Source organism: Uloborus diversus, chromosome 2 (genome assembly GCF_026930045.1).
Source record: "Uloborus diversus isolate 005 chromosome 2, Udiv.v.3.1, whole genome shotgun sequence".
In the NCBI taxonomy this organism is placed as follows: Eukaryota; Metazoa; Arthropoda; class Arachnida; order Araneae; family Uloboridae; genus Uloborus; species Uloborus diversus.
Window position 1 is genome coordinate 17,077,791 of NC_072732.1, and position 18,395 is coordinate 17,096,185.

Below are 18,395 nucleotides of genomic sequence, written 5' to 3' on the forward strand. Positions count from 1 at the left end.
AAATCGGCAAGAACTTTCTACAGGTTAGAGAGCATGAATAATGATAGGTTTTTCATTGCTTTCTTCCTCGGAGAAAATATTGTGCACTTTTAGTAAGTTAAAGGTTTTGAGTGTTTTCCTTAAGCGTACATTGTACTCGTATTTTGGTTACTCCAGCGGGGTTTGCAATCTGTACTGCACTTTCTCAATTTTTTCTAAAGCGCAAATTTCTAGGTTTTAAACTTTAGTGACCGATTTTCGAAAACTTTTATAATTTTTACCCATTTTCTCAGTTGCTGAACGTATAAAACTGAAACCTCGAATGGGAATACAAATTCATTTTCATCGTTCATTAAATGAGACACAAAGTTTTTCTTGCTCTTCTTGCAAAAATACGAGAAAGGCGATTCAAACTTTAAATGATGCTTGTGAAAATATTCGTTTTATGAGCGGCAATAATTGGAAAACGTTTGCATAGAAAATCTTTTGCGGGATTTTAAATTTTGCAGGATTTTTTATCAATCCGGCGGGATTAATCCCGCAAAATATCATACACGATCCCGCAGGATTCGGGATTGGAAACCCTGTTTCTAACCAAGTCATTGTTTGTATCCAAGCGGCCTCGTAAAACGCTTTTTTGTGAAAATCACGGAAGCTTAGAATAAATGCGGGATACCTATATATTGTTTATGATTTTTTTTCTCTTACTTTTTTCTCCGACTTTACTGTGTACATTTTTCAACTTGAAAATTTTTTAACATTTCTTTTGTTATTCAAAAACATTTTTTTGCAAAAAATTGATTTTTTGAAGAAAATTATAAACTTTAAGCTTCATGTGGGACACCTAAATATATTTTGATTCGGATAAAACTTTTTATGTAACATATGGGTCGGGAGAGGCAACTTTTTATCAACATGACAAATTTAATTTCGAAAAAAAGTTTTTTTCAAAACACCCTATTACACGTTGTATTTTATAAACTGTATCTAACTATCAATGTTATGAAAAAATGTTAAAATCAAGCATAGTTTTTTAACAGACGCTGAACTAAATTTCACTGAAATTTTTTTCCCAATATAAAACTTCGCAACTGAATTAATAAAATAAATGAATAAATAAAGAAAAAAAGTCTTTATTGTAAAAAAAGCTCTTAATTTCATCACAACATGTGAAGCCTACAATCGTTTTATTCCATAAAAATATAAAATAATGTTTTGCTCTTGTTTTCAATCGCTGCTAAACGAAATCAAAATTTTCTTGATTATATCTGAACTTAAGGATGGAAAAAAAAGGGTCAGCACAGTAAGATTTGAGGCACATCCCTTCGAGTTAACGTACATACGTTGTAAAAATACATTCAAACAGAATTTGAAATGTTTTTGTCTCATACTCACCAACAAAATAAGAGGGGCGTGGACACCGAAGGAAGACAAGGCTGTCCCAGAGATCAAGATCTGAACAGTCCTGGAGCGCAGGACCGCGAAGTCAAAAAAAGGTGGTTTTTCTTTCTGCGCCGCTTTGTCCTTGGCCTTCGATCGCTTCTGCAACCCTTTGAGGTGGAGGATGGCGCGACGCTGAGGGTGATACAGAGAGGCTGGACGGTAAAAGATGCCCAAGATGAACGTCAAGGAGGTCAACCCTGTGATGGCTTGAAGTCCCAAGCGCCACCCCAGATTGCTGGAAAAAGGTTCAGACAATGCAGTTGTTTGGGATTAACAATGCAAAAAGTGTTGTTGAATCTTTTTTTTTTTTAATATCGAAGTCGTAGCACCAACTACTATTTTGATACACATAGTAATTGAAAATAAGAAATATACAACGAAACCATCAGAGGTTTTGCTTACAAGTACACTGTAAAAAAAATCCGTAAAATTTACAGAAAAAAACTGTCAGCCAGGACGCCAGCTTTCTTCCGTTTATTTTACAGAAATATTCCGTATTTTTATTATTTATTCAAGCTGATTTATTATTTTATGAAGATTAAAAAATGAAACTATAATTTCATAAATCCATTTCAATATTTACTATACTACTACGAAATACATGTATACAAAGGTAAATTTCCGAATATGCCTCTGTAACAGATGACAAAAAAACATAATAATAAAATATTGATTAGGATGCAATGAAATGGAAGTTGCAAACGATTTAAGACTTACTCGCTTTAAATAAATATAAGATCAAAAACTCGAGCACGAGAACCAAAATCCAAACACGCGGGCGAAATTTCGAAGATTCGAAGAAAACCAAAGTATAACCGGTTACAGATTCAAAAAAACAGAGAAATCCTGTATTTTATTACGAACAGTTTTTTTCTGTAAAAAATACGAATAACTTCTTCCAAATTTACAGTTTTTTTTTACAGTGTATGATCTTTTTTTTTTTTTAAATTAATCTTCTTCCTTGCATGTATTACTTTAAAAGAGAGGTTTTTGTGAGGGATGTGGTACCATAACTTTTTAAATACTAACTATAAGCAGTTTTTAACTATATTGATATTTAAAAAATATTTTTGAGGGACCTGCTCCTTTCTTCTGTCCTAATGGACCTACCCTTTGAGTAGCAATTAGTAAATATAAGGAGCAAGTCCAATAAATGGCTTAGCAAAAGCTGAACCAAAGACCCCAAGTACCGTGACTTAAGAACGACGAATGGTTCGCACGTTTTGCCTGACACAAGTGAAAAAAGCCTGATTTCTTCCAATGCTTCGCTTTAAAATCTATCACGTGACTTGAGGTCTCGGCTTCACGAATGAAAGTCCTCACTCCCTGCATTTATATCTTCTCAATGGACTAACCCCGTGCATTTTTTGTCGCAATTTTTAGACCAACAACAGAATATGACTTTCTATATCGTCGCCTCAGAGCAATAGTAGTATATCTTACTGTTGTTTCTGGGATTAGATGTCTTACTGTTGTTCTGAGGCGACGATATATATATGCTACATGGAAATCTACACCGTTTCGGTGTAGCAAGTAATAGTAACTGTCTTTTGTGCTCCTTAGACGAAGTAATGAACCTTTCACATTTGACAAGGTGATCTACACTCTGCAGTTTTAGGAACTTTATCCCAGACAACGTTACCAAGGTTGCTCTTTACTGGGCTACTAGGAGGCTTATGACGGATAACGCCACAGCCTTATGGCGTAGGAATGTTTTTTTTTTCTAGTGAAGCCACAAATCTTCTAAAACCACACATATTGAAAAAATAAATTAAAAAATTTATGCAAGGAAATAGTTCGTAGACTTCAAAGAAAATGTTTTCTGTGGTTTAGTATGCCTCAAAAGATACAGAAATACAAGTATTGCATTTATATGATCGAGTACTTGCAATTAATGGTAGTCTAGGTACCATTCTGTTTTTATGTAAAAATCTATCCAAATTTAATTTTAGCCAAAATAAATTAATTCTTCAATTCTGAATTAAATATAAAACCAAAGACTTATTTTTTATTTTTATTTATTTATTTATTTATTTATTTTTTTTGCAACAGCTTACGCACATATTGGTCGTTTGGAAAAAAATGGAAAAATTTTATCAAAAAATCTAAAATTTTATAAGTTTCTGTATTACTTCACCTGTAAAACATACTCTTAATTTACATTTGTAAGGCATGATAGATAATTCCTTAGATTAAAAATTATATTGAATTTGAACCCACTCTCTCGTCTTGAAAGAACTAGTTGCCAAGGTATTTTTTACTCGCCTAGGCGTCCTGGTAACCGGGAGTTGTTAGAGCCTGGTCACATATGAAAGTTTGATTATTGGTGTTTTTAGTGCAATTATATCTTACTTATCAGCCTTTAATGTCTTTCTACATAGGTGCAGTGGTTCGTTTTCTCCGTTAACTTACCTTTATGAACTACAGCTGTACTGAATTAACGTAAAAACGATTGCCATAAATACTCAGTAAAAGTTAAGAGCATACGCAGGGGAAAAAAGGCATGCATTTAAATAATAAAGCCTAATTTGATTCAGAAAAATAGTTATACAATTTTTTTTTTTTTTTGCCGTGCAGCAAAACGTAAACAAACCAAACGATGTGTTGGTTTGAACATTCCTTAAAAATCTTCGGGCATCAGATTTCACTTTAAGTGTAAAAAAGACCTCTTTGTATCGGGTATTTTAGTATAATGTTTCAGGACTTGTATCATGGCCAGGGTGCAATCCGATGACCAAGAATCCATATACCAATGCAGGCTCAGAAATGCTTTTGTGACGCCGTGGTAAACAGAGAAACATCAGAAATCTCACCTCACAAAATGCATCATCAGAAGGGGCATCGCCATCAAGCCCATTCCCGTTCCGACGATCACGAACACTTCCAAGAGCTCCCTCTTTTTCTTGAAGTACTGTCCCACCATGATGGAAGATGTAGCTCTCGCCAGGCACGATCCGACCCCCAGGATGATGCCGTAACTAAAGAAGAGCTGGTGGAACTGGGTGGAGAAAGAAGTGAAGAGACAACCCAGGGCGCATACCAGGCCACCCAGGACGGCCAGGAGTCGTGTGCTTTTTCGTCTGCACAGGGCGACCACAACAGGTGTTAGAAGGAGGCTGACAGACATCGAAGATGCTCCCAGGACAACTGAAAGAACAAGAAGAACAGCTTGTTATTTCATGTTGCATTTGTGCCTTTAAAAAAAATGGGGATTCATTGATGAGTTGATGTTTATTAACTTATGTGCTTGCCGGTGTGGTGGGACTCTACTAAATTCAGCCCTGTCTTTGACAATGTTTTCTTCTGTTTGATGTAATAGGGAAGGGCAATCGGCGCTGAAGTGAGTTTGATTACGTTTGTAGTAGTTTTGCAAAAGTATTCAATTTAAATCCGTGCAAATAACTTGATTCTCACATTTTTTTTTATTTAACTCCCTAAAATGAAGTAAACATTGTCATAGTCATGCTTCAATTTATCAGCGTCAATTTATACTTGTTGTAATTCGTTACAACGAGTGTTTACAAATACGCGAAAACCATTCCATGCGACTTCAATATAAACATTATTTTTCTTCGTTCTTCTTTTTTTATACATCACATTCAGGGCCCAAATACTATACGAAAATTAGTGCCTCAGTTGTTTTATTGTAAACTTTGGTGTTATCCCATCAACCAATCGAATTCAGTGTACATTTTAGCCAAGAATTAAACTTTGGGTTACAAACAGTAGCGTAACTAGGGGTTGGCTGGAGTGACCTCCGCCAGGGGCGCAGCAGCCAAGGAGGCCGCATTTCAACTGATTTTTAAAAAATTTTAAAAGTTTTTTTTTTTTGATCATAGAATTTGTGTGTGAAAAATGCTTTAAAAAAATGAAAAAAAAAAAAAAAACTCGCAAGAAAAAGAGCTAGAGACACATACGACATACGTAACATCTATTGAGAAGAAACATTGGGTATCATTGAAAACAATTCTAAAAAAGAAAATAAGAAAAAAAAAATACAATGCTGCCTCCTACTTGTCGAATCAACTAATCAAAAAAAAAAAAAAAAAAAAATGAGGTCACAATGACCTCTAGTGACTTTTCACGCGGCAACCCTGGGGGGGGGGGGCGCAATTTCTTTAGTTCGCCAGGGGCGCTAGATTCCATAGTTACTCTGCTGGTTACAAATTCGCTACGTTCATTTTCTGTGTGATTTGTGTGGAGTTCGTAAACCAGGGAAATTCTAGAAAAACGTACTTGTAATAATTATTTATTAGGAAAATATTTATCACCAGTTTCTTCTTTCTTGTGACTGACTCACAGAACAGGTAGCTCATATAAACGGCAAAACATTGCTAGGTTTTGTTTTTAGTATAAAGTTTGAATCAAACTTCAAAAAAAGAAAAAAAAAACCTTTATATCAATTTATAGAGTATGGTTCAGGCATCTGCAGTCTAGAGCTTAAGCCCAGAAGTCCAAATCTTCAAAAGTTTGATTACAGGTTCAGATCCTAATGCATTTAGAAACTACTTTTAGTTAAAATTCTGACTTTGTTCCAATTTGAATGATATCTAATGTAAGACGTGTCCATTTTTGAAGGATGCAAATACTGATACTAAGATGTCTTTTTCAGGGATGGTGGGACATTTAATACTCGTTTTTAAAACTACTGTAGCATTGTAAAACAAACTGCATTTTCAAATTAAACTACTACTTATGTTAGTTGTAATTTCACAAGTGATTCATTCATCAGTAATGTCACTCTTTGTCGAAAGAAGCAAATGTTGTAGCTTACAAAACATTCTAAATTTACGCTTAAAACTCACAAATTTGTTCTACAGAACTTTTGAAAATAAATCAACCTTACTTTTGTTCAAACGTGCTTTTTAGCATGTATTCAACTAACTACGCGTTAGTTTTATATCTGATCCATGTTTTTCGTTTCAGAATAACGAAACGGAGAGAGAAGAGTTCAATTCCATACAAAAATTGAGAGCTGTGGAAGAACAGGTGAAAAATGAATTCAAAGTCTTGTGAAATTGCATGTTGTAAAAATACCTTAGAAAGAGGATGATAAACGCCTGTATGTTATTTGTATGTTCTAGGAATATCAGAGTCGTTGCTGAAAGATATTAAAATGAAATCATTGTAATATCATCAATGGCTCTGATAATCTAAGAACTTTTAATGATGGGAATGATATTCGATTCTCTTTGCATGTCCTAAGCAGCAGAGAGATAATGAAACCCGAAGAAGCAACCAATACGATAACTAAAACCCTGAGTTGATTACCTTTTGGGAAAACATTGCATTTTCTAATATTCGTTGGAATCAATTTGCATTCCATCTTCAAAACCGTTACTTATCCAATTTCACTTTTAAGAGAAACAAGTGTACTCTCTTCAAATCATTCCAAGTTCCTCAGTGCAGATTTATTGCCGTTTTTCCATCGTCTTTGAAAAAGAAGGACCATCAATCTCTTGCCGGCAGGATTCCCGCCTTTCCGACCATTATCGGGGAGACGAGTGACAGAGAGAAACGACCCGAATTGGAATCGTGCAGTTTTCCAACACCTTCTCTACCGGGCGCAATTCTTTCTTTATTTCTCGGGATGAAGCTAATTACCCTGCTGAAGCCGGTGGCTATAATGATGTCCGCTCGCCAGGCGGGACGACATATTTTGTGGACGCGGCAAGATTTTCGCTCGAAACTGCAAAAAGACAGCAGGTTCCATTTGTCAGAAGACAAATTTTTATTATGTGTATTAAAATACGAAATATATCATCACGGCTAAGTTTTTAAGAACATTTTCTTCTTTCTCTTTCTTTTTAAGGGGTCACCGTACCTTTCGAACATTTTTTTTTAAATTTAAGTAAATTTTATATTTTTTTGAAACCATAACAGGCATACTTATTTCTTAATCAATAATTTATTTTCAAAATTTAAAAATTTTGCTTACTTTTTTTAAAAATTCAAAAAATTGAAGAAGAATTCAATTTTTTGAAATTCCTAAGGTTTTTTTTTATTTTTGCACTAATTAACAAAAATTTTTTTGCTAAACGATCACTATAATCATCTCTAAAAATCTGTGCATTCATTTTCTTATGAGTTTATTAGAATTTTTTTTAATGGTTTTTAAAGGTTTAACATGCTCTAAACATTTGAGTAATTTATAAAATACTTATCCAATGCACAGTTTTGTCAAATATGTTATCCCAATTGCAAAAAGTATTACTTTAAAGCGGTATCTTTAATAGAAAAAAATCCTTAGGGATTCTAATGACATGAAAACGCAAAAATACCATCATCGAGATAAAGCAGTTTAAAGTTTTTCTTCTGCACAAGAACACATAGCGAGCATGGCCTAAAACCACTCATAACCTTTTTTAATAATTGAACTAAAGCAATGAAACTTTTTCCCTGTGTTCAGAATAGTTTTTAGTTTTGAAATAAGCAATAAAATTTTTTTTTGATCATTTCATCATTTTTGAGGTACTGTAACCCCTTAAATTAACTAACTATAACTGCCAAGTCAGAGATAAAACCAGGGTTTTTTTCAAGGTGTGAAACTACTCCTTCACATTTTTTAAAGGAGTAAAGTTCATTTTCAAAGAGTGACATCCTTTTTGTAAACCTCGGGATTCTACTAAAAGCTTCTGTAACTGGTTTTCGAGTACTGGTAAGACATTCCAGATATTAATTTTTGATCTTTTCAGGGAAAGGTAAGTTTATCAGAACTTTCCAATTTTAAGTTTGAAAATAATAAAATCCGCATTCACACTGAGAAAGTATAAATATATTTTGGGAGGGTACTATTGTTTGACCGCGGATGGTATGTAATTTGGCAATCTGCCAAGTAAAGACGATTCCATCCGAATTAATCTAGCAGGGGAGAAGGGAAAATAAAGATGGGACTGTGATGCACGCGTTTTATAATGTCACTAGTGCCTTATTCATTTATTGCATTCTCTAAAATAAAATGGGGGAAAACAAAAATAGTTACCATGGAAACAACAAAAAAGAAAAGAAAATATTTTCATTTCGTTCCGGAACGTAAAAGCAAAATGGTAAACTCAAAAACTTTGTTGTGAATAAATAAATCAATTACTTTTTGCCGTGAGAATATAGATCAAATATACTGAAGATTAAAAAAATGTTGATGAGAGCAAATCTTCATTTTTACAAAACTAAGGCTAAATAATAGAGAGGCAAAAGAGCAAATCTGTAACAAACCAACTAACACCCCTATAAACTTATAGATAGGTCCATTTCCGCCTATAAACCGGATATTAGCCTTTCCATGTAATCGATGGTCAAACAGTAGGCCCCTTCGAATCCCCCCCCCCTCCTTTAATACGTACTTCAGGACGTGACTGTTTGAGGTCTCATCTCTAACGAATTGGTTTTGCCGGCTCACTTGAATTGGGAAAACTAGGGCCAACGGGACATATTATGCATTTTACACAAAAAACGGACTTTCTCATGTTTTTTATATTTGTTTACAGATAACACAAACATGTTTTATTCAGGAGTAAACACAGCAAGGCTTTTTGCACTGTGACCCACGGTACAGTGTTGCCAGATGGTCAAATCCAGAATTCCCCAATTCCCTTCCAACTTTTCCCCAAAAAGCAATGTTTTCTATCAAAATTCCCCAAATTAAAAAATTATTTTTCCACTAATATTTTCATAAAATGAATCGACTTCTTCCAATATTTTTGTCTCTTGAAAAAAAAATTTTTTTCCCCAAATAACCAAATTTTCTTATAAAATTCCCCAACTTTTTTTCCTTCCCAGTTTCGCTTTTTTTTTTGTCCTCTTTATCTTTATTTTTCTTTATCTTTCTTTACTAATAATAAAGCTGAAAGTCTCTCTGTCTGTCAGGATCTCTGTGGCGCGCATAGCGCCTAGACCCTTCGGCCGATTTTCATGAAATTTGGCAAAGAATTAGTTTGTAGCATAAGGGTGTGCACCTTTAAGCGATTTTTCGAAAATTTGATTTTGTTCTTTTTCTATTCCAATTTTAAGAACATTTTCTCGAGCAAAATTATCATAAGATGGACGAGTAAATTACCAAGCTATCATAACGTGGAACCGTAACGTGAGCAAGCCAATTGGCGAGAAATTCATCATGCATTATTTGTAAATATACAGGGGAACCAAAAGCCCTTTTAATTTTCTACTACGGGCAAAGCCGTGTGGGTGCCACTAGTCCTAAATACAAGCACTTGACCGAGAGATAAAAAATAACCAAATGTTTTTTCTACTTGCATTTACTACTCTTCTTCTGTATGTACATTTAAACTATGATTTTTGTATATATTTATCCAAGAACATTCTTCATCACACTTATTTTTACCTGTTTCACGTATCAACTACTTACGCAGAACATTAATGCGAATTCCGTAGCATAATATTTCACATGATGCGAAATGCGAATTCCATAAAGTTAAGCAAAGCTAAACCAACGCTGTTTGATACAAACAATGTAACTATTTCTTCTTGACGCAAATCTAAGTACGAAAAAAATTCTTTTTCCCCCCAAGGTTTTTTTTCCCCAGGTTTTCCCCAAGAAAAAAAAATTTCCCCAAAAAATTCCCCTCAAAACTCATTTCCCCAAAATTTCCCCAGAGAGCACCAGATTTCCCCAAAATGGTGAAATTTCCCCCAATCTGGCAACACTGCCCACGGATCCCTTCGGGGTCCGTCATCAACGCAGCATTTCACAAACACGTTTGGGGACACTCAAAGCATCGCAGAAATTTTTGGCATTAGCGCTACTGATTGTAGATGTTTTTATCTAAATCTCCTCAAAAACGTAAAATGTATATAAAAAAAATTTGAAAAAAAAAAAAAAAAATAGAACCGACTTCAAAATTGCTCTAAAAAGTGAAAAATAATTTTATTCTTTAAACACCATCGATAATACTTTTAAACATAATTTTTGAAGTTGGCGCAAAAACGATCGATAAAATCATTCACAGCCATATCTCAACTACAAGTATAAACTTAACCAGGTCTAGTTTCTTCACTACCACATGCATTACGCATTGATGACAGCATATTTGAGTAACGATATAAATGTTTCGTTCCTAACTTTGGATGATTTTTTGATAAAAATATGAACGAAGCATGGTTACAATGGATTTTACTTTTTGTTTTTGCGCCAACTTCAAAAATTATGTTTAAAAGTATTATCGATGGTGTTTAAAGAATAAAATTATTTTTCACTTTTTAGAGCAATTTTGAAGTCGGTTCTATTTTTTTTTTCAAATTTTTTTTTATTTCATTCTTTTTAGTGTAAATGTAGATGTTTCAGTAAAAGTAAGAAGTTACCTAGTAAGAAGTTCGGCTCTATATCACTGTATTGCTTTAGAAAAGCCTTTATTCAAAATTATCATTACAGTTACTATTAATGTTACTGTTATATGGCACAAAACTTTTATAACAATGAGTTTCATATTGTCGCGAAGATGAAGATAGCGTAGACAATAAGAAAGCCAAATGAAGCGAATACTCGTTAGTCTCAACTCGAGATCTTAATTCAGAACCACGAATGAACGTTACATCTCCTCATATACAACTTGAGAAAGTGCTGGAACTTTCCAGACTTGGAAAGATACAGAAATTTAATAGAACATTCGAGAAAATACGGGAAACAGTAGAAACGAAATTTTAGTAAAATTCACTTTGTTCTAGTCGGGATTTGAACCCGGGTCGCTCGTGTGGGAGGCGAGAATTCTACAACTGAGCCACCGTTATCCACGGATGAAAAGTGCGAACTTCGCTACAATATCATTTAATAGGGAAATTGCATAAAATTTACTGTTTTTTGCCCATAACTTTTTTTCTAAAGAACAAATATGGTCAAACAAAGTAATGGGACCTAAGTTGAGCCATCCCCTATCCATTAAAAAAAGAATCATCAAAATCGGTTCACTAGGTGAGACGCTATGAGTGGACAAACAAAAAAAAAAAAAAAACATACATACGGTATGAACTGATAACCGCCTCCTTTTTGAAGTCGGTTAAAAATGCAAGTCTCACTTCCACCGTAAAGAGAGATCTCATGCGAAACCAAATAATTTGTTAGTATCTTGGGACGCACTTATTAAACAACTTTTTCATAAATAGTTTCCTAAGGGAACCGGGACGTTTTATACGTTCAAAAAATCGATTTTTCAATTTTAGCTGCATAAAATAAGGGACACTTCCCTGATTCCAAAAATTTATATATTGTGTGGGTATCAAATTCCGAAAGCTAATTAATTTACTATTTAAAATGTAAACAAAAAAACCTCGCCCCTTTTAAAGGGACGGTACCTGGATTGAATGTTGAAAAAACACTGTTATCTTTCATCAAATATTTCATGATTCAGTTACTTTTACTCTATTTTTTTATTTACATAACGTAAATTTCGAAAATGCCTCGGCATAAGCAGTTTGGGAAGCGTATCGCATGCTTACCAGCATTGTCAAGGTCAACACGTTTTCCCGTTTTTCAGAAAACACATTTTTTTGAACTTTAGGTACGCTTAGATAAAATTCATATCAATGTATGATTATGAAACTTTGTATTATAACATAAACAAGCATTTTGCATGTGTTAAACTTATTTTTACTTTTGTTTAGGTACTATTGTAATTTTAGGAGGCTAATTTTAGTGAAAAATATCGTACTTTTTCGGGATATTATGAAATACTATATTTTAACTTTTTTTGTGGTTTTTAAATTTGAAGGTAACTGAAAAATAATAGGCTCACTCTAATTTGTGACCTTTTGCCTGTATAGTATTGAAATTTAGAGTGATTTAATTCAGAATTGTATTTGCTAAGCGTACCTATTTACAGTCATAAATTTTGAAACTATCGTACAACTATATATTTTCTATTTACAATTCAAAATTATATTTTTTAAGGAAAAGAAATATTGTTACTGATTTATGATGAGAAGATTACATTCTTTCTATACACAATAGTTTTTAAGTCACACTTGATTTTAAAACGAATAAACACCTCGTATTTTCAACTAAAAATTTGACTATTTTCCGTTGCCGAGAACGTCCCGGTTCCCTTAGTTACCTTGCAACATTTTTAGTTACCGTACTAGAGGTGCTTCGAATAGCAGGAGGGCTGGAGTTTGTCGACTCTCACGGAGAAGCAAAAATGAGACTAGAGGAATTCTGCGAAAAATTAACTTTTCATAGAAAACTTCTAGGTTTCTTGGGTCCCTGCGCTTCTGGTCAGTATAGCAGCTCAACAATTGGGCGTGTGCTCTAGTGAAATAATGGGGAGCGCGCGCATTAATGCATAGGTGCTGACTGTAGAAAGAAGTTTCTGACATTTGCAAACGAAATACTTTTTTAAAACGTGAATTATACGTAAATATCAAACACCATAAATAGTGGTAAATTCCAAAACCAAACCAATTCGCTAAAGTTGAAATAGAAGATATATTAGAATATTTATAATTATCGACAGCTTGGATTTTCCATAAAAGAATAAAACAACATATTTTAAAATGTCCGATACCTCTCCCATTCCCTCCAATTTTCTATGATGTTTAAGTTTTATTGAACACCCAAAGCGTGAAAATATGCTTGACAAAATCGGTGAGACTTAAAATTACAAAAATAAAATTACATTCCTTTTTACTTTCTTCTATATCTAATATATAGAAGAAAGTATTGGATTCGTGCATATTTTCGAATTTCGAAGGATTCGAACGTTTTGAGGTGTGCTGAGTTCATTTCGACTATTTTTGGAAAATGTCTGTCTGTGTGTGTGTGTGTGTGTGTGTATGTATGTATGTGTGTGTGTGTGTATGTATGTGTGTCACGTCTGTGTGTGACCAGTTTTTTGTGGCCGCTCTACAGCAAAAACTACCGCATGAAATCGAACGAAATTTGGTACACATATGTGCCCGTATGTGAACTTGTGCCCATTGGTTTTTGGCGCGAATTCCTCCAAGGGGGGTGGAGCAATGGGACGTTTTTTGAGTTACGCGTGCTTGCTATTCCTCAGGAAGTAACTGGCGGAATCCAACAAAATTTGGTCCATATGTTGCCATTAACAGGAACAGGTGCTGATTCAATTTTGGTGTCAATAACTCAAATGGGGGTTGAGCTATAGAACGTTTTTCTGTCGTCAATTGTGACTGCTGTATCTCAAGAAATAATGAACGGAATGAAAGAAAAATTTATCGGCATGTAGCCCTTAGTGGGTTTAAGAGCTGATTTTATTTTGGTGTCAACAGCTAAAAAGGGGGTAGCGCAATCGCCCGTTCTTTTTTTTCCATTGTGTGTACCCTATCTCAAGAAGTAATGCTACGTTCTGGTTGAAATTTGGAATATATGTGAATCCATACGTAAACAGGCTTTGGTTCAATTTTGACGCCAATTGCTCCAAGAAATGTTGATTTTTTTTTTTTTTTTTGCGAATAAAAATAGCTTTATTAATGCAACAATAAGAAAGATAAATCGTAATAGATTGTCGTCTGCGTATTTCTCGTGATTTTAATTGTATGGAAATGATCGGAAATATTATCTCAATGATTTAAAAATTTTAACTGTTGCCATCTTATGTTTGTTAACAAATAAAATATTTGTAATTAATTCAAGCAAGGCTTTTAAAATAACTTTCAATTTTCGCTCTTTGCTTTGCTTTTTTATCAATAATTCAAATATTGGGATGGTCGTCAAGTTTTGCATGTGTAATTTTGTTTTTGTTGGGAATATTGCTTCCTCGTCAAGCATGGGGAGGGATCAGAAAAAAAAAAGAAAAATATAGAAGAAAGTTTCGTGATGGCCACAACATACTAGTTTTAGAACTATCGTTATAAATTTGGCAAAATTGCATTATACAGTGCTGGCCAAATTATTAGACTAAAGAGTTTTTTTTTTTTTGTACACTATTTGTACTAAAATACTATTTATTTTACTGTTAAAGAACAGTACATACTGTACACTGATTATTACGTTATTTTAGCATAATATAATGCTTGCAGGTGGCAGCACTGTCTGCTTTGTTTATGTTCTTTGTTGATCTACCAACCAGGAACATAACCTCAAACAGCTTAAACAGTTCGCTTGTTATTATTATTAGTGTGTTCTGTCATATTTAAAGTTAGTTTTAGATAATTAGTGAGTATGTGTATGTGAGTATGTATAATAGTGAGTATAAACAATTTTTTACCTCCTTTTTTGAAAAGTTAAGAAATGGAGTAAACCTTGTGAAAAGTATGCCAAAAAGACTTAAAATGTTCACCCAAGAACAAGGGAATGCATACTAAATATTAGATAATTTTTTCACTGTTCGTTAATGTGTCTGTAGTTATATAATTAATAAAGAATTTGCTTTTAAAACAGTCCTAGTCTAATAATTTGGCCAGTACTGTATATTATAGTACAAAGTAGATCATAGTATTCGAAAAAGTAAGAAAGAATAATTTATTTCTCAAAATCGGCGAGTCAGTTTAACTCACTCGGCAAATTCGAAGTGGTGAAATATCTTCTACAGGCTGTTGATCGAACGCTGCTGGTTTTTTGAAGTTTTTATTTGAAAAAGTGACTCATCATCGAGCAATTAAATGCACAAAACTTGTGGAATTGCTGCCGTTATGAAAATAAGCCATCGCGTTTATGACTATAGCAAATACTTTATGCATTGGTAGAAATCACATTTCTCGTTTCACAAGAGCTCTATGTCTCTCTTGAAACTACAAGTACAGTCAAATTATATGTGATGCAAATCAGTTTTCACTAATAAATATATAGCATAAAGACATAATTAATGAATTCATAATCTGCCAATTCCAGGCATTCATTATTCAGTTTTCCCTAAACTACACAAGCAGCATATCCGTTTCCAATGAGGTTCAATCAAGATGGAAAGTGTATTTTATGGATTACAAAATTCAAAATTCGATACAGAGAGAGAGAGGAAAGGCTGCTGGTTACAAAATTGATATGGAAATGTGATAAAGGGTGGATCTAGCTTTTGGAAAAGGGGGGGGGATATTTCGATAATTGGGAATCTATCGAACTTTCTTTATTGGCGTCAATTTTTGGCTTCAGCGCCTGCGCGAGAGGTACTTTTCGTTGCAAATCCAAACAAAGAGAGCGGAAACATCTATTCACATAAGAGTTACTATAAATCAACAGGGTTACCAAAATAAAATTATTTACGCCAAAAAATGAGGCGACCACGCCGTATTCCCAATTATCGAAATATCCCCGGGGGGGGGGTCATTATCCAAATATGAGCTCACGAATCTGAACGGGGTCATCTCATAAGTGTAATATTTGAGCACGAATGGAGAGCTTATGGATCTCGACCGGAAATTTCTCGAAATTGAAGTCTTCAAAACGCAGTTTTAAGCTATCTTTTTCAGCTGTAAATCTTGTGCAGAAAGTAAAGGGGTCATAACCCTCAAGACCCGACGCCTAAATCAAAAAAGTAGGTTGATTAATTTTTCTACGAACTGCATTTCTTCTAATTCAATGAAGAGCTATAACATCAATACCGACCAGCTTAAGTAATCATTACTTTTCAATGAAACTGGCACAAAGACTTGTCTGTGGCATTGTTAGGAAAACTATTGTCTGTTCGGGTAGTCGGGGCGCCTAGCTAAACTCATTAGTCGTTAGTTCTTGATAATTAGGAGCCGAAGAAAGCTTGCGATTCTGCTGCGCAACCCCTTCATCCACGTCATTCTGACCGATAATGACTTCCCAAGAGAGGGACGAGAACCTCCACCAGAGAAGCTTCTGGCCGAGAAGAAGATTTTATTTCGCATTAGGCCTTCCTTAAACAATTAAGCAGAATCGCCGACTGCAATATTTAAATTCAATTGAGCTTCAATTTGTACGATCTGGATTGACACCACTTAACCTTAACCAATGTTTCAGTTTTAAAAAGTTTCCACCAAATAGTAATATTTGATTCATATTAAGCGTTTTAGTTCTGCATGATGTAGTCATTTCTGAAATCCATGTACAAGTCTTTCGTAAGTTCACTGCTTTAATTCGAAGCACATTTTATTAATCATTTTTCAAAGTATATTAGAGTTTATTTTGGGAGGGATTACCCGGAGACCAAACTAACAAGGGGTCCGCTTTGACTCTCGGCGGATACTTCGACATGTTTAAAATCAGACAAACAGTTTTCAATTCAAAAAACAAAATATTAGAAAGATGTGTCTTGGTCGAGATCTTTTAAATAAAAAATCAAATCGAAGATTCAAACAAACTCCCGTAAAAGTTTCTTTCGTAAGGGGGAGGGGGTAGATATATTTACTTAATATGATTTTAAATAATTTAATAATTCAAAACATTTTTTTCAACGTTGTATCAATTTTTTGATTTATTTTTGCTTTTTTATTTATATCTATATATCTATATAGATAGATAGATAGATAGATACATACATACATATCCAGTGTACCATTCTATAGTTCATATCGTTCTACTTCTAATAGTTTTTCAATTTACATTGTTATTATTCTTTAGTGTTTCTTGTTGTTTTTGTTTCGTACACTTGCCATTGTGCTATCTACGAGTAAGACTTTAAATAATATACATATATATATATATATATATGCATCGGCGCCGATGGTTCAACAATTTAGCCATCGGCATCGGCGGCCGATGCTAACTTGCAGGAAACATCGGCCCATCGGCCTTAAAAAACACCGAAAAGCCGATGGAATTGGCCGATGTTTTAGAAAAAAAGGACCTTTGTTGTTTTACTTTTCAATACAAAGTAAAGGAAGTTATTGTTTTTATATAAAATCGTTTACTTAAATTTCAGTATGAATTTCCATTTTAGTCACCCCTGAAAGAGTTTTTAATACTGCATTCAGGTACCAAACAAGTTAATTGTTGCGTTGTTTCTTGCGGCTGGATGTCTGTATGTTTCTCTCATAAGTCATAACTCAAAAATGGTAAGCTGTAGAAGGCTAACTTGTCACATGTGGGTATGGGGGTGTGCGTACGTTCCAGTTGTGCACTTCCCTTTTTGTTTTCGATCGGGTGTTCTAAAAAGCCTATTTACTCATTTTTTTGTGGCTATTAATTAATTATTTCAATGCAAAACTAATATAACGTCTCAGATTGACGATCATTTGGTGATATATTTCCGAATTGGAGACCATGGAAACAAATATGAGATGGCGAAACCGGTTTTGTTTCATTTTGTTAGATTCCCGTTGAACCGACGGTAATTTTTAATTTTTCGATATTTGTAATATGAATCACAGTATTGCAGTCTTTTCTGTATCGCTTCGGCGGAGCTACAAGTTTGGTTCCTGCCGAAATACATTCTGGGGCCCTATTTCTCTATCACATAAGTTGTAAAACATTTATCATAAGCATTTTTGTAACTCCTACGGTTCCCCTATGGTTATGGGGCCTCTCGCGCAATTGCAACATTTGCTATATTTTAAATCCGTCACTGCACGTCAAAACAAACTCGGGTGCAAGTTTTAAAAGGGTTTTTCTGCTCAGTGTAAATGATTATTTTGAACTCTATTTTTTACGACTATTGTTTGTATTTCCAAGAACACTTGTGTGCCCCTCCTCAAACTACCCTCAATTTCTGCAATTAAACTCTAGTTGTACTTTTGAGTTGTTTAAAACTAACACCATTCATAAAATTAGAAAAAAAAATTTCAAGCTTTATCTATTGTTTTAGAAGAATTTAGAGCATTAATGTAAGAAATTGATTAAATACGTTTTGAATGGTGACATAATTCGGAAATCAAAGGGACTTTTGAATTTTTTCTTCGGAAGTGCTCACCTTTTTTGAAGAATCAACCCTTACTATTTCTGTTCAATTCACTTTCGTGGTTTAACATTATTGAAAGTGAAACAATAATTAAAAATACTATTCAAATAATTTTGTTAGTTTTTCCTTGTTTTTAACTATATTAGACACTTTAGTTTTAGAAATTCCATATATGCCTGCTAATATTCTCTGACTTTTTCCATTTTCAGT